At 40.5% G+C, this 23,511-nt stretch overlaps 1 protein-coding gene and 1 long non-coding RNA gene across 2 annotated transcripts in view; both read left to right on the top strand.

Annotated features, from left to right (window-relative positions):
- Nucleotides 1–7,352, top strand: part of LOC310996111 — an 81,225-nt gene extending 73,873 nt beyond the window's left edge. Inside the window, exon 3 of the long non-coding RNA XR_014595883.1 lies at nt 7,262–7,352. This is a non-coding gene — a long non-coding RNA (uncharacterized lncRNA). The remainder of the gene's footprint in view (nt 1–7,261) is intronic.
- A 3-nt stretch (nt 7,353–7,355) lies between these two features.
- Nucleotides 7,356–23,511, top strand: part of lrfn1 (leucine rich repeat and fibronectin type III domain containing 1) — a 28,350-nt gene continuing 12,194 nt past the window's right edge. Inside the window, exon 1 of the mRNA XM_083985417.1 lies at nt 7,356–7,377. The gene's annotated coding sequence lies outside the window, so the exon portion shown is untranslated. The remainder of the gene's footprint in view (nt 7,378–23,511) is intronic.

The following is a 23,511-nucleotide window of genomic DNA, read 5'->3' on the forward strand; positions in this document are numbered from 1 at the left end:
TAGTATATGATAATCACATATACACATTCTCTGGTTATATGAAGATATAAGTTAATAACATATGAAAGACATTTGTCTACACATATCAAACATATCTATGATTAATTTATGATGGTATGATATGTTTTAGTTCATCACAACAACATGCATATAAAAATGTTTATATGTTTTTTTAGATGAATTTCTCATGAATTTAATATCATGTATCAACATTAATGTTTGTGTGGGCTAGACATGCACATCAGTATTTGAAATTGTTCTCTTATTTGTTTATTTCTCACAGGTTTCATATAGATTTTTTTTTACAGGTATGTATATAAATATATTTCACATATGGAAATTCAGTGGATGGGGGAATTAATGTGTCAAGGTGTTTTTTATTTATATTGCTTGGGATCACAACAGAAGAGATTAGGTTTAGAATGTTTAAGTTATGTGCACAAATTCATGACAGCTCATTTAATAGTTGTTGAGAGATGAACTGAAGTGATGGACAGACAGACAGACACACACCGCCTTCCCTAGAGTAAAGCAGCTAGCGTGGCTATAACAGATGTCATATTTAATAACACAAATGACTCTTGATTTGAGTTCCCGTGTGAATGCAGGGGAGTTTGTTCTGACCACCTTTAGATTTATGTCAGGATTGATGGGATGACAGGATTTAAGACATGGAGGAAGATCTCAGCTCATAACCAATGCTACAAGTCAGTGTGACACTGTTTTAGCAGTAAGTATGTAACAACTATAAATGCCAACCAATAACAGAATAGAAGTAAAATGAAATGGCTTGCAGAAGCACAAATCCACTTCTCCATCTCATGTGACTGATCTGTGTTCTTACAGTGCTCTATTGTTACCTTCATTTGTTGTTAGAAAGCGAAAAAGAAAAATGAAATAAATTAATTCTTGTGATTCAGCATCAAGGAGACGAGAGTGAGCAGAGGAAATCAGATAAACCCCTTTATTCTTCCTTTGACATATTGCAAACGGTCTTATCAGCCCTCTCCTCTCCTATTTGGCCTCTTCATCCTGACTGTTGTCTTGACAGACAAATCCTGTTACTGTTGGCAATAAATCCAACATTGAGACACAAATTACAGAAGCCTGAGTATTTACCAGGCTGGGGAGAGTTGGGATGTTTTCATGAGGGGAAGGAAATGAAGAGCACTTGTTTTTTAACCTGTTTTGTTGGTGACTCCTGCACCACCACCTCCACAACCTGTCAAAGTGACAGCTCTGGCAGCGCTCGGGCACAATGCTGACATTTTTTGCAGATGGTAAATAAGGAAAAATATCTGGCTAGCAAGTATGATTCATAGTTAGTCCCAGCTCTTGTTTACAGACAAGTTGTCACATTCATTTTGCAAATTATGCTTGTGCTTGGGGCTCTGTAAAATGGTTTTGCCTCCCGCTTTACTGGTGGAGAAGGGATAGTAAAAAATCATAAAAGCTTTTTTTTTTCTGTCCTCAGCCTTCAAATCTGTTGACTCAGAACCCCTCACAATCATTGATCTCTGAGTATTATGCAGCAAAGGTGCCAAAGCTTTATTGCAGTTTTCTCCAGTATTCAATTAATTGTGCAAAATTTCAACCAGCTAAAGTCAGCTCCATTACTCTGTCATAACCCTGCTTAGAGGCTTGTATGTAACAGGATATGCTAATACTTGTCGTACTAAGCCCTTGTAATCTTCATGCTTGAATTTGTGAACAGAGGACCATGTCTTTTCCACATACAGTAAATACTGATGGTGTAATATAGCTGACTGTAAAAAGTCGCTTGAATTCCACAGAGTTTTTAAATGATCCCAAAGAGTATAATGCAGCAAACGGTGATGCTGCCGCAGAGATGCACAAGAGCACCAAGTATGACTGAATGATTACAAAACGAATAGTGACGGATTAAGGTAGGATTCATATGTAAACCCGCTCCTGTATAATACATTTTCCTGGAGACTGCAGACCATATGCTTATGTAGCAGTCAGTGAACCATGAAATCACTTGGTTTTCATGAGGTCGATTTGCATTCTCAGGTTAAAGCTCAATGGGGCAGGAGAGGTAGTTGTAAAACCTTCATTTAGTATATCAGACCCGTCTTTTCATATTACACTGACACAAAATGATCAAAGTGACATTGTTACTGAAATGACACCACACGCTAATGACATGAGACATGCAGACAGAAATACCACCTTGTGCTGGTTTTTTAAACAATCACCGTGTGAACTAAATTTGAATCATTTTTCATCATAAACGCTTCTATATTCTCTGCTGACAGCATTTTGCTCAGTTAATGAAGTTAGATATGAATATTCACCCAAGCAAGTGCAGAACATAGCACAGAGAAAATAATAGGGAAAAAAAACCTTTAGATGAATTATTGTTTTAGTTTTTAATAAGAGGTGCCTGAGCGGAGAGACAGTCCTTCACACATTTGTATTTCTCTTAAATCTGCTCACAGCCACAGGGAGACTCTGCTATTATTCCGCTACCTAAGCCCTCATAATATTTCCCCCTGTTGATATGACATGAACATGTCAAACCCTGGAAAATTTCCATAAATTGCATCGTGCAGTCTGGTGGTGATGCCAAAACCTGTACACAGCGCGTCGTGCAGATGTGCAGACCTGCCTGTGGAAGGATTACACACATAATTGGTGGAACCACATTGCAAAACCGTTCTTTGGGAATTAGGGAAATGTAAAATCTAATCCTAGTGAGCAATTTGTTCTTGTGGGGAAAATATAGCTTGATTTGGATTCACTGAGACCCTGATTTGTCACCAACACAGGAGACGGGTCTGCTGACATATGAGCTTGTTTTTTTACAATGTGAAGAAGTGCCTCCACAAAATAAGTGGAGTTCAACATAGGAAAGATAATAAAGTACTTTGGACAACCCATGACAACTAAGCAAACTCCATCTGCTGATGGAGACCATGTGATGTGGTTAAAAGACAAACATTTCTAATGAGTGGACCCTTGGTTTTTTTAACCACTATTTATAAAGTTAAGGATGAACTTAATGCTAGAGTGCTGACTTATTATTGCACTTTCTACTCTTGAAGATGCCTTTTATTTTTTTCATACAGAATTAGGAACATGCTCAAAGGCAAACGTAACTTTATTATTTATATCCCCTCACTGCAAACTTAGATTCAATGATTCATCACTTGCCAGTTGTTTTGGATAAATATCATATTAGGATGTTTGATGTTTAGTGAGCTATGACCTACTATGAGGTTTTACAAGATGTTGGCTGATCATATCTCTAAAACATGTCCACTCTCTCCCCGAAGTATTGTCATGTAACTGGAGCCAGCTGATTTCAAAGATGTTTCACACAACAGTGTATGCAAAACAACAACATTTCACCACAGTTATGAGACCCGTCTACCACACCTGACCTAAATATCACACACACAATCTTATTTGTAATTTTTACATCTTGGCTAATTTGTTGGTGTTGGGCCACAACACATTCAAAATGGAGAACAAGACCACATGGCTTATTTCGTTCCACAGACAAAGCAAAGCCATTGAACTCAGTCTCCCAGCATCCTTCAACTTTTCATACCAAGGTATGAAATCCCCAATTCCTACCTACCCATTGGTCACTGTAGGGCCCAGGACCTTTAACGTCACCCGGTCATATAAAAGGAGAAGTGAAATCTGTAACAAATTGATCATGAAAAATGAAAAGTATTCATATACTGCTTGAAAAAGCTACACAGACGGAAGACACTCAAATTACTCTTTATTTTACATCTTGTAAATTGATGGTACAAACAAGCACTGGTTGGATAAAAGATATAACCTTGGGCTCCTTGGACATTTTGTGCTACTTTGTAGAAAAAATGATAAATTGAAAAGAAAAAAAAAGTGGCAAATGATTCACAGCCCTATTTGCAGTGTGGATGAAATGGACTCACATTGCAAAAAACCCCTCCATATTTGGATATGCGAGTTTGATGGTAATATGAGCAAAATCCAATAGTATGTTCAGGCCTGTAATTTAATCCATGTTTACGTGTTTGGATAAAGTCCTCTTGAAAAGCCTGCAGCATCAACTGGTGAATTAGAAGACCTTTACATCTGATCCTGCAGCTCTGTGTGCTGCACTCTAACCATGATACAACCAGCTTTAATTATCACCGTGAATGTTTTTTTTATGTGATACCAACCTGCCCCTTTAGTTGCAGACCTTCTCTCTAACTTTGCCCTCTAGAAACAGTGAATTCATGAGTATTGATTTGCTGGGGAACACACACACGGACACACACACACACACCTACCATTCATCTTTTCTTGACCTCAAATGCCAAAGGTTTGTAGAAGCTAATAAAAACCTAATTATTCAATCAAACTGCTCCTACAAGCAATTTTCCTTGAAACTGTTTTGTCTCATTTCAAGTAAAGAGCTCAGTTTGGTTGGAGTCAGGCCAGTGGGATGGGAGCGTTCATTAGAGTCTGATGGTGTTTTAGATTAGTGGAAATGGCTTCGACAGAAACAGATGCTCGTCCTTAATAATCATCTCACTTTTGTGGTTTTGTCCCCAGTTGACTCTGAGAGTTTTGCAACTAGTGAACAAATAGTGTATATATAGAAAGTATTTGAACACATTGGGTGTACACTTACTGTAGATACATGTCTTCAATGTGTTAACAGTTTTGGGCCACTGCTGTTCATGCTCCCCTATTAGGTAGATGTAATTAAGCTTTGACTGTGGCAACACAGCTGCTGAAAATCCATGAATGCGTACAGTACTATGATTGATATCTTGCCATAAAGCGTATGTGATCCTGTGTGTAAATCAAGTCATTAATCAAAGTGCCGACGTGAAGAGTAAATGAGTGTAAAGCCGGGGGAAAGGGGGAATGGTGTCATGGCATTCAGATCAGTGGATCTGCTGAGGATGAGTTTGACCTCACAGTTATGACAACTATCAGGCTACTCTACACCTCTAAACAACATCACTGTTTCCTCAACGAGAGGCTCAGTCCGCTGAGTCAGGATGACATTGAGAATGTCCTTTAATAAGCATGTTACAGCTGCGGGTGCTTTATCTCAGGCACCATAATCCCCGCCCGCAGTTACAGAAAGGAGGAACTGGCTGAAAAATGTAATTCTAACCAAAACCTTCACTCCAGTCAGGTAATTTAAAAATAATTAAAGTGTGTAATAAACACATAAAAATCTCCTCACACGGCCACGGTGGAATTAATTTCCCGTGCTCCTGTGGTCTATTAAATGCAGTGGGTCCTCACTTACTTGCTAGTAGCGGCCATCAGTTCTGTCAATATCTGGGGAATGGAGCACAAAGAGAGGCAACTATCTCCACTATGAATGCATTCACTCAAATCCATAATTGATCGGAGCCCCAAGGCTTTTTTTTTGTTCCCTAGATGGTCAGCAGAATCTGATGTAATGAGATGCCTGAAGGTTTGTGCAGAGGAGCCATCCTTTTGCTGCTTTTGTAGAGCTGATATCTAAGAAGGAAAGGTCTCTGTGTGGATTGACAAGACAGAATACAACTGCGGAGAGGTAAAAAGGAAAGAGTGTCAGTCGCCCCTGTTGTCAAGCCAGAGTATTCTAGGTAACAAAGCTGGCAGTGCAGGCAGATGACTGTCTCCCTAACAACTGTCGTCTTGCTCAGATAGGAAGGAAGGATTCACAGTGATGAATAATGACTTGACGGAGTATGTCCTTTGGCCAAAGTTGCCTGGGACCAAGGATTTTTTTTTTCATTTCAGTCTGCTCACTTCCTATAAGGGCCCGAAGAGAAAATGAAGGAGAAACAGAGAGGTGAAATCCTGTGGCAGTGAGAGCAAACTGGAGCAGGCAAGTTGACCGTTTGATACATTGAAGGGGAGCCATGTTGGAGATTAAGTGAGACTGCCTTGTTCTGGGTTGACACCGGACATATCACACTGGGCCAGGTGATGATTTGATGCTCGGAGAATGGAGATAAGACTGAAAAATCAGTTTTTAGGCCGTTCTGGATGACAAATTTAAACATTATGCATCTTCCAGTGGCCGCTGGGTCGCATTGCAGTCACACCGCTCACTGTCACGTTGACTGTCAGAGCGGGCTGCAGCACCACCACCATGCACACAAGCGGAAAGCGTTAATATGCATGGCATGATAGACTGTGGAATGATAGACCGTGAAATTTGTGACACCTACACTGTTACTTTGTTTCTCTGCTTCATTTCTTAAACTCTTGACATGACAGCACTGAACCCAGCACATGAATCGGAGAGGACTGTAATGACGTATCAAAAAGCAAAAGCTTGCGTCATAAATACTTTATTGCCCGGGTGAATAGCTGAAGGTGACAAGCCTAAAGTCCCTTTCTGAATACAAATTCATGTACAGTAGAGCTGGAAGTAGAACCTGAGTGCAGAATTCTGTTTCTTAATGCATGAGGGCTTTCTGCAGACAAATGTGAGCGATATGGTAATCTCTCTTGGATTGCGTGCTGCTGTACCCTGAGTAGAGACATGTCATGTAGCTTGTTTTGAAATCCAGAGACAAAAGAGGAACTGAGGACCTGTGACCTTGACAGTCACCCCTCACCAATGTGAAAATGAAAAAAAAAAAACACGAAAATTTAGGAGTAAAAATAGCCCGGTAAGTGAGTTACAAAACGTCTTTCACATCCATCTTGATCAGATTGGTGCATATAATGGCAACAACCGTATGTTAAAGAGTGCAGTGATTATTTAAACGCATTAATCACCTTATTTTCTCAGTCACAAAATCTCATCACAAGCAGAAGATTCACCCGTTCTTTGTTTTGCACGGATAAATTCCAAAGCTGTGTCAAAACATGATTAATTTTTCATTATGCTCCCCTTTACACTTTGTTCTCCTTCTTTAGCTACAATGATGCAGTGAAATATTAATGACAGGACACACATTCATAGTCATGGTATCTCCAACTCTGTTTTTCTGGTGCCTCTCCCGCAGCTTATGCTTCTTTCTTGTTGTTTCATAATCAGATCAGCGTTCATATCGCACCCAAAGCTGCCAAGTGGAAAAAGGAGCAAGCTCAGTCAATGAGATTATGAATGTATGACTGCTTCTCCAGTGTGTTGAGGAATGTTGCCTCCTCCACTACAATGCTATCTAGACGTAGGTGATAAACGTTCTACAATGTGTTAAAACCAGCACACGTCTGCTTGGTTTGTTAACTCAACTCAGCCGTAGGAGTCTACATCCTAAACAAAAAGCCTCACCCTGTTTTTGTCCTCTAGGTGGTGTTTTCCTGTGACGCCCGTGGGAGTCACCTGCCTCGTTCTTGACTCTTTGACCTTCAGCTGATTGAGATGCTGATGTGAAATCTGCGATGGAAATGAGGGCTTGATATCCGGTGAGTTTGTTGTCTTTTTCAAGTCGACGTGTGCATACAGTAGTAGTGGCCCTGTGCAGTCGCAGCTTCATCTTTAGTTGGAACGGCTCTAACTGTGCTGAAAATGTTGTGTTGTGCAGAGGTGCATCAGCAGATTGAAGATGCAGTACTATGTAGATCACCGATGGGAATTTATTACAGAAAAGACGATGAAACTACAGGTGCAGGACAGAACTGGGTCAAATTTGCAAATGTGGTTTTTTTTTTCCTGCAGCATTTGTATTACACTGTTTAAACACCCTTATGGGTGGAGTTTGTCAGAACAGAATCAGCCTGATTGGCCATATGTTTAAGCATACAGGGCATTAGGCGCAGGTTTTGACTGGCTGTCAGTGCAGGCAACAGAGATACCTTTGGATAGTGAGATTCATCTGGAAAAGGCTGAAACTGAAATGCACAAACATAAACATCTGGCTGTTCTTTACAGGCAGGTACTGTAGGTACGAAGGACGCTGTATATAAATAACAACATGCAATGTCTGCACGGGTACACATAGTGTGGGAGTGTTTTTCATTATACTGTAACTCGAGGGGGTTCATGGACAGTATGCAGTGCATCCTTAGATTCACAATTGATAATAATGGGTTTTTTGCACAAACGATATATTACACTGTAATACATTGTATGTAATTTGCAAGCCCAGTAAATGTTTTCATATAACAGGGTTGCAGTGCTGGGATTGTTTTGTGACACAACATGATGTTTTAGTTGTTGGAAATGTTGTGGTGATGATGTGGGAAGAAAAACAAGGATTTGGTTTCAGAAATGAGGAGGGGTGGTGCAATGGGTTATCATAATAACTCTATAATAACTATAAATATTTGGATTGTCAATACGTTTCCGTGATTGAGTCCCAATACTTAGTTGTTTATTGAATTGTGAGTGAGTATAAAACATTATATAGATCCCTAGGTTTTCTCTTTATGCCCCAATTATGCTGGCAAGAGTTAGTAGCATTTTGTTTCCTGCAGTCTCTCAGGCTGCACACAACCTCTACCAATAAGAGGAACAAATATCTAGCCTCAAAGGAAGACGTGGGGGAAAAATAAGGGCAAAAAGTTCTTGTTGTTGTTCATTAGACTTGTTGCTTTGAGCCTGCCAACATTTTCATCATCTCCTATTCTTTTATCTTAATTTTGACAGCAAAAGTATATTGTTGAGAATTCTTAATGAGAAAAAATACAAAGGACACTTTCTGTGCTATATAGCATCTATCAGGGTAAAGTTAGAGCAGGTTGCCATGTCATTTTAGTGGCTCATTTTCATGGATCTGGAAGAGTACAAGTCCTGGACCTGACTTTCTGTAGCTGCTGTTCTTGTCGTTCGTCGCCAGAATACTCCTCTGTGAGTAATAATTACTCTCCTACCTAAAACCACTGAACTCATTTTGTCAAGAATTTCAAATGACAAGACCCATGTGTGGTACAAAGAGCTCCTATCTGGAGTCATAGTGTAACTGGCTGGATCTCTAGGCTAACTAACCTAAACTAGACCATAAAGTTCTCCTCACAACACTGCGGCAGCACATAAATGCCGTTTCATGTTTCAATTCTACATTATATAGTATAAAACTATTAATTAAAACAGAGCCCACGAGAGGCTAGAGTTAATGATCTGTGTTCCGTCTTCTGAGAACAGTCAGTCGAAAATAATTGTGTGCATCTGAAGTGCTGTAGGTACCTGCATCCCCTTAACATCTGTCTGGTGTATTTGGAGTAGGTCTGCATCCTGAAAATGTCATCGCTCTACATCTAGGCACCGTATCTGATGCAGCATGCTGCCAGTAACTGTACTTTGCTGAGGGCGTGGTTTTACGAAAAGGTCTGGGTAATTCCTCTTGGGGGGAGAGTTCAGTGAGGAGAGGGGTGGGAAATGAGGTTATCTTGCCTACCTCTGACCCATTGTGGTCAGAACTCTGTGGTTCCTGTGGTCAGGGGGGAATCACACGGTGCTGAGAACAAAGAAATATGATGGCTCCCACTTGTCCTCTGCTGGTTCAAAGGGAATGGCAGGGCAGTGCTAATTAGTCGGCTTGTGTTACTGAATTGAACATAACTGCCGTTCCCTTCAGTGTTCCCCCTCCCCCTCGTCGTACGCCTAACAAGCAGCGTCTACAACAGTCATGCACCCTGCATAATTCTGCATATTTTGTGCAGTGTGAGACATCCTGTTCTGTTTCTGTCCTTAAAAAAAAAAAGAAAATAATTCCCATAGTTAAATTAATCCTTTCTAAGAGAATTGAATCAACCCATCCCGTCAAATAAAAGCAATTTGTGTTGGGTGAGTAAGGCAAATTTGGCCCATATGCATTCTTTGGGCATCTTTGCCCAGCTGTTCGCTCGAGTGTAGTTTAATCCTGGTTGTCAAGTTTGAGGGCGATAAGAGGCGGAACAACAGGATTCCCCACCCGTTCCTCTCTGCCTGCACAAAATTATGGTACTACAACTGAGAAAATGGCGCTCAGTAAGTAGGTAATGAATACATGTTTTTCATGTTTTTAATCAGGGATCGAGGGGAGAGTGAGGAGGAGGTCAAGTTATTACCTTCACATATTCAACATTCCAGTGGTAACACTGTGCATGTGTGCCTCCCCTCTCCCGTCTTGTGTATTGTGGCCTGCTCCTCTTGTCAAGGTAGTCTGAGTCTTGCAGTTTGCTTTTCATGGAATACCAAGTATTGGCAGCAGTGACAGACAGGCAGCGTGAAGTAGCAGCTCTGGGTACAGCTGAGGTTTACAGCACATGTTGCCACGGCGAGATATCATCTCTGAGCCTGATTCTTGTAACTGCAGCTCTAATCATCCACAGAAATTAAGCCATACACTCCCTGTCATCCGCGTCTCTGAACAACAAGGGCTTTGTGAATTTGAAATGGCGTAGCTAAAAGCTATTTCCAAAAAAACAGTGAAAAATATAGTAAAATCAAACACACCTGCATGCGCGCGAGCACAAGTCAGATACAATGGATGCATAGCTCCAGGGGAGTTGTGCTCAGCGTCTTTCTCTCTCTTTCTCGCTCTCAGTCAAATATCTTTTTGTTCGTGCAGATGCAGTCAGGGTTGGCAACACATTGAAGACTGAGTCACTTAAACAGCCTCATCTTGACACACAGCTGACTCACACTCTATTGATTTCTTCATACACCATATCGTTTGTGCGGTTTGTCGTTGCGTATGGGAGGGAGGGCGTTGTTTGAACTCCTCCGAGGCACATATGTTTGTCTCGGAGCTCCCTGATTTGCAGTGTCACACAATTAAGAATTCAGAAGGATGTTTAATGACGTGCGAAGGTGCAACCTTATTACATCCTCACTGGTTTCAAGAAACATAACTGAGCTTAAGAATCAATTTACATTAATATACAAGAATAAGCACCATCGGTGTCTGTGAGCGTAAACAAGCCTCTCTCCCAGAGCTGCAAAACAGAGGACCTCTGATCTGTGTTGTCATGCAAGGGTAAAGCCCAGAGCTCATTCATTCAAAATAACAGGTGCATTATATTTTGATGTAACTTTTTACTGCAGTGCTTGAATCCAAAGAGGTAAGCACTTCACCTGGAAATAAAAAAGTCTGAATTGAGAAACGGATCAAATTTTATTCACGTCTCACCTGCCTGTTTTATAAATCTATCATTTTATTCATTTTTTTCTGAAATCAACAGGGCATGACAAATTACAGAGCGCAGCATCTGTCTGGTTCGTGCCCATCAGAGGCTGAAGTTACTGAAAGTTCAGCAATACAGAGACGCATGCTCAGGCAAAGAGAAGAAAAAACTAATTCAATACTTAATCTAAACTGGTCTCCCTGGGGTCAAACAAACCTATGAAACATTTAAAATATGCTCAAGTTATATTGTCTGGATGAACCATGTTCAGTACAGTATTTGAAGTGTTGTTGTACTCACTGGAGTTGCGTTGATAAATGTTATATGGTGCTTTTCCAAGAGAATCAAAAGCTTTTCTGTTAATGGGGCAAAAAATAAGATATGATCTTTTATGCACATAGAGGAGGCTGTTTATTTTAAAGTGCTATTTATAAATCCACCATAGCTCAAGGGAAAGGCCTTAACCACCTGCTGTGCAGAGATACATACAGAAACACATAGAAACACACCCACTGTGCTCCTCTCATATCTCCTTCACATCGTACCAAAAATGTGAAAGTCTGCACATCCTCCATCTCTGCCCTCTGCTTTTTTAAAGTGCCTCATGATATAATGTAGCCATCTGTGCATGGGTCTAAACAAGACCATGACAGGAGTCCCCTTCCTTTCATGTCATTTACCAAATACAGCGTGAGAGAGTAGGCTGCATGATAGTGGCAGACGAGTACAGTAGCTGGTGATGAGCCACGGCTCCTCCATTGTCTAGCATGCTGGAGAAAGAGTGGGAGCCCCTAAAGAGGCCTGGCAGAGTCTCTGCTTCCATCTGCCTGCATGCCTTGCCATGGAGCCCAGCTCGCACCACTTGAGATTATACTCACGTCCAAGCTGTTACTGTAATTTGCATTGGCTCATAGGCAGAGGAGAGTGAGGAGGAGGAGGAGCTGCACATGAGGCAGGGGTGTTATAAGTGGTCCTGGCAACACAATGAGCTTGCCTGGGTGTAGTATTATGGACAAGTGGCATGGACAGAGCTATATTAAAGTGCAATAACGGCACTGAGCAGGTTGCCCTGCTGTCCAAGATTATGGTCTGTGTTAGTGTCTAGAGTAAATTATAGAAATGTTGTTTGAAACTATCCCAGTCACATTCTCCATCGGTGTTGTGTGTTTTATAGCCACATTATTCTCAGTTCATTCCCCACACCTGTCTCCTGCAGCAGATGAAAACTATCAGTCAGAAACATGTAGCAACTGAAATATCCGTCATTTCCAGACAAACATACCCTTTGCTGTGCATACCACTAATTCGCAAGTGATATATCCAGTTCCGTGTAATTCATTTAGATGAGAGATCACTCTCCTGGAAGAGGAGGCCCACACAAACACTGAGAAAATAAACAGGAGTGTGAAAAGAAAGGGCCAGGGCCGAGGATCAAACCAAAAGACAAAACCACTCACGCTGCAGCGCTGGCCTCTCTTTTTCAGATCATACATCAAACCTGGGAAATGATCCTAACATCTCCTGAAAGAATTCATTCAAATCCAAGGCTGCGGTTTTATTTACAAATCATTTCCTGCACTGAGCAAACGTCTGCATTGAATGTGGCAGCAAGCACCCATTTGGGAGATGTTGAATATGTAGAAACTGCTTGATGTAGGACTTTGAATTAAATTCACGTTCTGCCCAATAAAAGGGAACAAAACCCCCTCAAAAAAATCACTTTCAGCTCAATCCCACTGAATGTTCTCTGATGTCCTCATTTCTCAGGCTTAATTTGTTCCTAACTTGATAGCTTTTGGACAGCAATTTGGTTCAGTGGCTAATTTATCAAATTTACTAATTAACTAGAGACAGAAAATAAAGAGCAATTTCTGATAATGCCACCTTCATCAAATAGGTTGTGAAGTAATTATTTATGGTACAGCCACATGCACGGTGCCCATAATGAACTTCCTCTTGCTGGTGGTAAAGTCACTACACGGACTGTATTTAATGTTTCTTTTCCATTAATATTGGCCAGTACAATTATTTCCATAAATAAATCTTAGCCTTTTTAGTTGTTATAGGTACGTGGATTCTATTTCCAAGGTTAAATAGATATGCAATTTAAAGTAAACTAAGAAAGTAGCTAAAGCATTGTTCAAATGTTTTTATCAGTTTCATTTCATTTGACAAGTTTGGAAGATATCAGCAACTTTACAGGGCATGACTATTTTACAAGGAATCGGCTGTATTAACTTTGTACACAACTACGGAAAAAAAAATCTAGATATCTTATTATCTAGAAAAGATAATTATGTGACTGATAAGCGAGAGCTAAATGTGTCTTTCAGTCCCAAATAACAGGCCTGACAGGTTTGTGATTAGGGGCTCACAAAGCCATGAGCTTGTCTGCAGTCAATCTAGACACTCCATTGATATAATTACTAATTATACAGATATGTCTTGGAGTAACCGCATTGACCTGATTTCTACAAATAACTGTAATCGGAGGCAGAAATAGCAAATAAGGATCACATTCACTTGAAGAGAGTTATGCATATCAGTACTTTTTAAACACGACCCTTATTGGAATGTGGCGGGTAAAACTTGCAGGCTGATTTTTGTTTTTCTAACACGTTGACATCATACAATGTTTTTGCTATCGTGCATAATTATGATCATTATTGGCTTTTTTTTTTTTTCTTAGGAAACTCTGCAGAAAGGTTGGATGAATCTAAAAGGTACCTTGTGAGATTTTGAACCACTAGTAATACTGTGGAGCAATATTTTTCACCATGGCTCTGTTCAATACCAGGTATGGTACAACGAGTACCAGTACACCTGAGAAACAAATGCATGCAGGCCACACTGAGGGACGACCTATTGTCTGAATGTCATCTTCCACAATATACTTAGTCCCACCACAGTTTCATTCTGAACCCAAAGTACTTCACCATTTCAAATGGATAACACTTTATTTAATTGCACAATGATTCTTCATCCTTCTTGCCCTGCTATCTCTCTCTCTCGCTTTATTGGCATGACAGTTAAAAGAACTATGTTGCCAAAGCATTAGGAATCAATGACACAATACAACTCATGAAACCAATATACAACAATATACAAATAAATAAAAAAGTATACATAAAATGATTTACCCTATGCGTGTGTGTGAGCATGCACGTGTGTGCTGATCTCTCTCTCTCTCTCTCTCTCTTTCTAATGACAACCGACTCATCTAGTCAGGACAGGCTAAAAACAGTCACACATGTAATCATTTGCATAATAATGTGACACGTGTAGATGCACATGTAAATGCATATGTGGAAGCATTTTACAGTAATACCAGATGTGAACCGATGTAGTCTGTAATTGGATCACTGAAGGCTTGCATCAGTGCCAGGCTTGAACAGGGCCCATTCTGTTCCTGTTCTCTTGGTTTGGAGAATGGTCTCAGACTTTTGGACACCACTGTATGTGCACAAGGATGTGCATTCACACAATGACATGACACAAAGTCCCGCCAATAGTATTATGAGATTTCACAGATCAACAGTTGGTAGCAGTAACTTGCCAAGGAATATAGCTATACTGTACGCCAGCAAAGGCAAGGGGGGAAAAAAACTGCTAGCATGCCAACATGCATGTAGACAATGTACTGTAGGTTCCAGTTCTTTCTAAATTATCTTTGCAGATGTTATATGGATGCAGTTTTTTGCCCCTAAGGACACGCACAATGTGCTCTTTCAACAGGGAGCCTTACATTGACTACAGTTAAAGCGGCTTGATTACCAACCAGGGGGAGAGGACAATGCTGCAGGGCCCCAGACCCCCTCCCAAGTTGTCTGTGTATCATCTACTTCTGCTAATATTTCCCTTTTACTTTGTGGCCATTTCTTTATTTGCTAATTAGTTTGATAATAACTAAAGCACAATAAAAACTGTAAATGTGAAAGACCATATGGTGGCTCCCAAAAAATCACAAGGCTTTCTTGTAATAGGGCCATATGTCAAAAAATAGATTTAGTACCTTAGGTGTTGCATATGTTGTTTCATATGCTACATATATATAAATAAATTTGTGTTTAGTCAAATAATTACACACCAACTGAACATACCACTAACCCTGAGGCTGGTCAGTTTCCTTGCATCCAGTGAGGAACTCAGTTGGGGCCCATAGCTAATTTTTGCCGCGGGCCCACTAGTGAGTTAATCTGAAGCTGCAGTTGAAGATTACATTTAAAAATACATGAGAAGAGAGCAACATGACACTAGGGGCCCTAGTTTGCTGGCGCAGCGCAGGTGGCGCAAGGTAGCGCAGCTGGTCTAATGCAAGTTTCGACCAGCGCAGCCTAGCGCAAAGTCAGATTGGAAGATTGGCAGATCGCGCTGCGCTGAGATAGGCGTGGCCGCGCAGCAGGGGGAGGCGTCACAGATTCAGCTTGGTGCAGTGGAAGTTTTGTGCGAAAATGTCTCGCCGAGGTTGCGCTGAAAGCTCGCCACCTCCAACCAGGTCTACTCTCAGCGCAGGGCGAAGCGCAGCAGGTGCAGTGGAAGTTTGACTGACTGACCTGCAGTGCACACACGTCACCAAGACCTCACAGGCAGATCTCCACAGTTCCAGACACATTTCAATGCAATAAATATCCACAATAACCACTATTTAATGCAACTAATGGAATCAACAGTGAATTTATATCTATATAGATTGTCCCGTCACATCTGACGTCAGATCAAAGCAGAGATCAAAGGCTGTCGGCGCCACCTGAATTAACACAGCAGGGACGAACTGGCACTGAAAAGCAGCTGTGGATGTCCCAAGCAGGACTGAGGGTGGATGACTGCATGTCGCTGCCGTGTTGAGATACCACTCTGCCCTTGTGATGATCGCTTTATTTATTTATTTACTTATTAATTCATTAGAGCGAGCGACCACATCACGCAGCCGTAATGAAAAACAAAACACAAATCATCATCTCTCTTAGTCCACCACAGCCTCGGTATCAGATAGTCAGTATATAGCCTACTACAGTACTCTCTATCACAGAAAAAAAGAGAAAAAAAGAGACGGACAGAGAGAGAGAGAGAGAGAGAGAGAGAGAGAGAGAGAGAGAGAGAGAGAGAGAGAGAGAGAGAGAGAGAGAGAGAGAGAGAGAGAGAGAGAGAGAGAGAGAGAGAGAGAGAGAGAGAGAGAGAGAGAGCGCGTCCTTTACGCTGATTTCATTCCGCATGGTGTTTGTTTATGTTGTGATTAGTGTAGGCTACACCTCTCATCTTGCTTACACAGGGTTTGAATAACTGTGAGTTTCTTTATTAGTTTATTAGTTGTTGTTTCTTACATTGGGCAGCCGTTCTCAGTGTATCAGATCAATCCTGGTTAAGTATATTAGTAAACTCATTATTGGTCACTCTGAGCTCGGACCTCCGGACCGCACAGCTGTTTCCTCCGGGGAGAGGTTCGGCCTCTGGCGTCGCTGTTTCCTCCGTCCATGTCCAAGTATAAAATGACAAACTTGCAGCGCGCATCACCCGCCACGCAGTTAAAGGTGAGGAGAGGAGCTCATTTGATTGGTGAAGATCTGACTCGGCTGTGTCAAACCCACTCCACGCCTTTCTCTCCTCCTCCTGTCTCCCTCCCGCCCTCTCTCCTCCCTCTTTGCCGTTTGCGCCGGTGGGAGGGACGAGGGGAGGGTTTACACTGGTCTAAGTCTGACTGCGCGGCCCACCAATCTTGCGAAAAGGACCTGGTCCACGCCCCGTTGGCGTGGCGAAGCTGCGCTGCACTTAGACTTCGCTCGGTCTACGAGACTAGGGCCCTACATGTTCATGGTGCACCCCATACTGAAACAAAACATGTAGATACAAATGATTCAAAACATAGTAATGAACAATGCATAAATGTGAATGCAAATCCAGTATTAGCAGTTTTACAAAAGAAACTGGTGCATGGGATTAATGTGTTTTGTTTTGTTTTGTTTTGTTTTGTTTTGTTTTGTTTTGTTTTGTTTTGTTTTGTTTTTAGCTGTCATGGTGAACGGCTACATGGTGATGATATTGTTGGCAGCAGCGAGTCTTCATTTAATTCAATTAATTTTCTTGGTACAAAGACAACTGGAGATAAATCCACATATGTCTATTAGCTGTCACACTGCCACACTGCCACATTTGCCATTTCAAGGTGCTTTATTTGACACAGAGACCAGATTAGGGAGGCTCAGACACCCTGCAAATATGAATACAATACCCAAAATATATGTTTGTCAAAAGTTCTGCCTAGACCTACTTTGTGCAGTGTTTCCTTTGAAGTGTGTCAAATTGAAGCCGTGTGATCCATTATTTGTGTGCACTGACTGAATCACATGCAGGCAGAGCTGCCTCGTTCTGAGGTTGTGACACACACACACAAGCGTTATAGCCTTGAGTGAATTTAGACCACTGTCGTCTATATCAATTAGAGCTGTGTGAGTTTTTTCCATTATTTTTACAGTAGATTTATTCATGTGGATCCCGTTGGTAATAAATCTCAATTGTTTTTGTTAATTAAATAATACTTAGGCCTCAAAGGAATGGGTACACATTGAATATTTATTCTGTATTTGACTTAAGATGCAAAATGATGAATGAAGTAATTTATATTTCGTAGGATCTGATTAGGACCCTACGAAATATAGACACAGCACAAGTTTAAAGGAGTTTAAGTACCGTTTTTTACAACCTGGACCTTATTTCTGGCATATGGTCATTTACTCACCCATATAACTTTGGTGTACATCCATTCGAGAGCCGCGTATATCCATATAGTGGAAGTGTTTGGGGCACCGAGAATGCAGCCTCTAAATAACGCATTATCTGCTGCAAAACTCATTCTGTTATCGTCATCTGGGCTCTGTAGGAATCTGACAAATATTCAGCCATGTTGCACAAAACTAGCAGTAGCAAATTCCAGGTAAACAAGCCGCCCGCCACCACAGAGTGAATGAGCCGTGCTGCGGCTGCGTGCGGCACTCAGAGATGACATCATCCAGTTCAGAGGTTAGTACTGTAGGTCAATCTACTGACCCTGGATGACGATAACAGCTAACCCCGGACTCAGAGGGGAATAGCACTAGCGAATCATAACAAAATATTGGTGAAATGAACGAGTTTTGTGGCAGATAATGCGTTATACAGTAATGCGCATTCTTGGTGCCCCGATCAATCCCACTATATGGACATATGTGGCTCTCAACTGGATCTAAATATCGTCTGAAGGACTCCTAATCACACCAAAGTTTTATGGGTGAGTAAACGACCTTATTCTGTGCCAGAAATAAGGCTCAGGTTGGAAAAAACGGCACTTCTCCTTTAACAAAACCACCAGCCATAAAAAATGCTTGTCAGGTGGTCATATATTTTCAGGAATCCCCTTCTCCAACGCACACCCACACTTTCTGGACATCTGAGATGGAGACTGTCCAACCATTTCTGTAGCTGTCTAGCTCTATGTTTTCATGCCTGATACAACTATTTCCTTTACTTAGTGCATGAATAACCAACTTCAACAACATGAATGTATGAAAAAGCCATTATCTCTGTTTATAAATAATACCACGTCTCCGCCCTCTCCATGATGACAGACTTTTAACTTGCCCTTTGAGTTTAGCTGATATGGAAACTTTTGATTTTTATTGTGGTGAGACACTACATCATAAGAACTAGTTATGATCAAGTATAAACCAACAAGCTCTGTGAGACCATACAGTACATAGGCACAGCATAGCTTTGAGCTAAATGCTAATGTTTTTATGCTAATATGCTAATTACTACTAAACACCCGAGGGTGTCGGGAATGTCATTATTTTTGCAAGAATTCAGGCAAATTCAAATTTTGACCCGATGATGGCACCAGTGGAAAACTGAAGAAAGATATTTCAAATTATCCTGTATTTTCACTCAAAGTAGCAACTTTCAACCTTGTGGTGACACTAGAGGAAAAGTCAGTGTCATTAGGAAATCATTAAATCAATCTGAATAATTGAAACCATATCATCTGCAAACCATAAAGATTTGTGCAAAGTGTTCGTTTTGAGATGCGTCTCCGGATAGCAGAGAAACCTCTCACCAGCACCATTAAGATTCATGTAATAGCTGGTCAAACATATACCAAAAAAAAGTCATCACAACATAATGCTAGTGTGCACAATAAGTCAGCGTGATTCATCTCCTATGGACCATGAATGTCAGTAGAAAAATTTAGGGCAATCCATCCATTATTTGTTGAGATATTTAGTGGTTGACAGAGTGACTGGCTATTTCCAGAGCCATTAGTCATTAGTGTAGCTAAAAACCCAGGTTGGATGCATCAGCAGCTCTAATTAGTCTGTGATACTGTGTGAAAGTGCGTGTTTTTCTGCCTGAGGAAAATCCAAATCTGAGCCATATTGTGACTGCAATAGTTGACTGAAAGGAATGGGTTATTTAGATTCTATTGTGTGATTGATTTGCATTGTTTGTTTCAAACGTGGTTCCTTTAATGTAGAATAAACTGGTGGTCAGTAATCCATCCTTGGTGCCATTTGATATATATTGTCTTCACAGTGAGAATCAGCTCGTTACCAGAATCGGTGAATCACATAACAGGCATACATAATGCCTTGCAAGGGTACATACGGAGCAGGATCAATGCAGTATAGGAGTCTTGGGAGGATGATTTGAAACCAAGAGTGAATTCCTTAGCATCACCGTAGCAGAGTATAGTTTCATGAGGCACCAATTCAGAGGGTCTATTCAGCTATTCTGCACAGAGCCAGGAGGGTGTGGAGCTGCAATGCTAAGGAACATGAAGACAAGAATAATATAAAACACAGAGCCAGTGGGTAAAATGATGAGTGCAGAGGACAAACAGGCATGCATCAGTGAGGAAATAACATAACTGTCACCATATGGGAACACATGTAAAAACAACACATGGAAGAGTCAGTCACACTTCTAAAATAACCAGTTCTTGTCACTGACCCTTACTGAATTTGAGAATATCTAAACACGAAAATAGAAATCCCATAAGCTGCATGTCATTCAGAATCACTGTCTGTCCTTATGTTGTTTGCTAGCTGCTCCTGTTTTTTTTTTTATCATGGCTTGTGTATCTGTACCTTTTTCTTTCTTGGTTCGTCGTCAAATATGTTGACTGTACTTCAGCAATCTCTTGGAGGTTGTCGGTGAAACTGCTACATTGAGAAAGGAGTAACAGCCGCACTGTGTATTGTCAGGCTTTGTGTAGATGTCAGGACACATCTCGTCTCCAAAAAGGAACAAATTTAGGTGGAGCCCTACTATCACTAAGTTGGATTGTTTCTCATAGTAAAGCAAGAATATCTTGTTATGGTGTACTACATGAGCAGGTTGTTCAAATCTAATTTACTTTTACTTGAGTATTTTAATTCCATATTACTTCTACTTGACCACATTTCACTGTGAAATTGTTTTTCTTACTTCTCAGTTGTTTCTATTTATTTTTGAAGATGAAGATAGAATGAATGAGAATTACTTTATCAATTCCCAAATGGAAATTCAACATAAGATAAGTACATCAAATGGTTTTACTATGTGAAAACATCTTATTGCATAAATATTAATAATCCAGTCATGTAAAAAAAAAAAAAAAATACTGACTGACTTATTGTTGCCAGTTATTTCAGGTTTGAATGATTGTTATAATTTGCCATAGCCTCTTTGTTGCCTTAGTTTGTTAGAAAATTACTTAAGTTGTATCCTTCACTCTGCTTTGTAATGCCTGTACTGAACAAGCTTACAAATGCCTACATGCCCTTCCTGCAGGATTTATCATCCAGGGGTCTAATTTCACTTTAGTAAGATTTTAATTCCAAGACTCTAACATTTAACAGAGTATTTTTTAAATTGTTCTGCAGCTAATTTTACTTAAATTCAACATCTTAACACTCTGTCATTAAAGATGAAACAGTGTAGTTAATCTTTATTATAATTACTGTAGTGCCCTTAATCCAGTGTGTGAACTCCGTGAAAGATGGCATCCTCCCTGAGTGTGAAACTCTGCAAAACCTCTGAGATCAAAATGTAAAATAGGCAAGTGGCCATTGTAAATCAGAGGGCAGTGAATTGTCCTGTTTATTCTATTAATCATGACAGCTAACAGATGGAATGAAGTCAATTTTGGCTTAGTTTTGGAGGCAATTTGTGTATAAAGTGGATTGACTGGAATAACACCATATCAAATAATTCCATTATGCATCATATGGTGGTTGTGATTAGTGAGACTGTTTCAGTGAAGGGTTGAATGAATAGATATACAGTAATCAGGATTCTGTGCAGAAATGTAGCGTGAGTGGCTGCAAGACCTAAAAAGCAAGAAACAATCACTTCACTCGGAAAAGCACTCTTATGTCATTCATGTGAATCAAACTCATTTCCACTTTGATTATTTGAGTAAGGGGGCATTGCATGCTATGATTATTTGTGATATTTTGGGGTTTTGGATTGTTATTCAGAGAAAGCAATCATTACACATGACAACATATGGCTCAGGGAAATCATGATTGGCATTTTTCATTATTTTCTGACATCTTATAAACCAAACAATTGATTAATTAATGAAGAAACTAATCTGCAGATTTACTGCAACACTATAATCAGTTTACATTTGTTCACATTTTATGCTGCTTGTCAAAGAAGATATTTTCCAAAACTGATATTAATTACAGGTATGTCCCTTCCCATGTAGGCTAATTGACTTTTTTGTGTGAATCAGTAGGCAATATTCAAGGGAAACACGTTTGGAAATCAGTCAGACAAATGATTCACCAATCTGTAACAATTAGCAGCTTTTTAGTTGTTTTTATTCCAAAAGCTTTATAAATATAACATATATTTACTTGCCTGGAGGTAATTTGCAGCTGTTGCAGCAGCAATTGAGTGTTGATTATATCTGTATTCAAATTAAAAAGAGCTTGTTGCAGGTAAATGGTAACAATCAATCAACTCAGTGATGAATCGACACGTGATGTGCATGACAGAATTAACGCTGTGCCAACATAATCCTAATGTTCTCAATCCTGTTTAGAGAAGCTCGTACAATTAAAGTTTATGGAGCTTCAGTAGTTTGTGCTTCAAATCTTCTTCATTGAAAGTTTTAAATGGGATGTAATTGAGAGACCGTCTTTGCATGCAGGCATACTGTAATTATAATATGCAAATGCTCCTCCTGTTTATGACGATAGCCCCCCCACCCCCCCACCCCTTGATGAGATGCAACCAGAAATCCCTGGGGCTGCGGAGCTTCAGTTTAGGCGGCCACTGGTGGGGACAGAACTGACTCCAGTGAACTCAGCCTGTCAATAATTATCCCTCCATCCTGACAAGAGTCACACAAGGGCAGCTAGCAGTTCACTGCCTGCACAGTCTAATTGGTGTTTACCGCCTTCTGACAAAGTCATGTCCAAGAAATATCCGTACAATACTCTGAGCAGATGTTTTTGTGAGGTAAGGACAAACTCTGGCATCTATAGCCCGTATTTGATCACTGACTATTTTCAATGTCACATTCAACACAGACATGCTTGAGCTCCAACTAATGTAAATGTAATGTAAATGTAATCTCATCTGGTATTTTTATTTATTGCCTTTAATTGATAGTATAGTCGAGGGAGACAGGAAATTGGGAGGCAGAGAGAGGGGGAATAACATGTAGCAAAAGGCCACCAGAGGGCGAGGACTATAGCCTCTGCTCATGGGGCGTCTGCTCCGCCCACTGAGCTAAATGGCACCCCACTGGTTATTTTTTTATACATTGAATTGTGGATTATTTTCCAATAATAATAAGTCGTTGACTTAATTTTGACAAACTCTTTTTTCTGTCATTTTGTCTTAAAGATGAAATGGAACAGTGAAGATTTCCTTGCTTGTGGTTCACTCACTCACTCACTCACTCACTCACTCACTCACTCACTCACTCACTCACTCACTCACTCACTCACTCACCTGTCACTTGAAGCGGCTACACCCTCAATTATACAGACCTTGTTTAATAGAAATAGAGATAGAAAATAAGATATCAACAGGTGAATTCTATTAAAATTCACCACACACTCTGTACAGTGAAGGAGGAAAATGGCCATATGCCAGGCTGTACCAGGCTTTAAACAGTCCTCTGTAAATCTGGGTGTTTTAACATGGAGGTCTGTAGGGATTGACTTGTTGTCGAGCCAGCCTCAAGTGGTTGTTTTGTCATATTGGCTTCATTTTTCCAGTTGCCACTCACTTCAAATCTGGACTTTGTGGTACTCCAATACTATATCATATATGACTAACTGTACTGTAACCCTTTGATGTCACATCCAATAATGGCCCACCCAAACCCACTGTGATGGCATACGAGTCTTCATTCATCCGAGTGTTTACCTGAAATATGCTAAATCATTGAGAAAACAGTCAACCTCTCTACTTGATTGGCTCACTGACCTACTGCATTGAGGCTCAAGCTCCAAAGTGAAGCCT

The sequence above is a fragment of the Trachurus trachurus genome (genome assembly GCF_905171665.1).
Source record: "Trachurus trachurus genome assembly, chromosome: 13".
Classification (NCBI taxonomy): domain Eukaryota; kingdom Metazoa; phylum Chordata; class Actinopteri; order Carangiformes; family Carangidae; genus Trachurus; species Trachurus trachurus.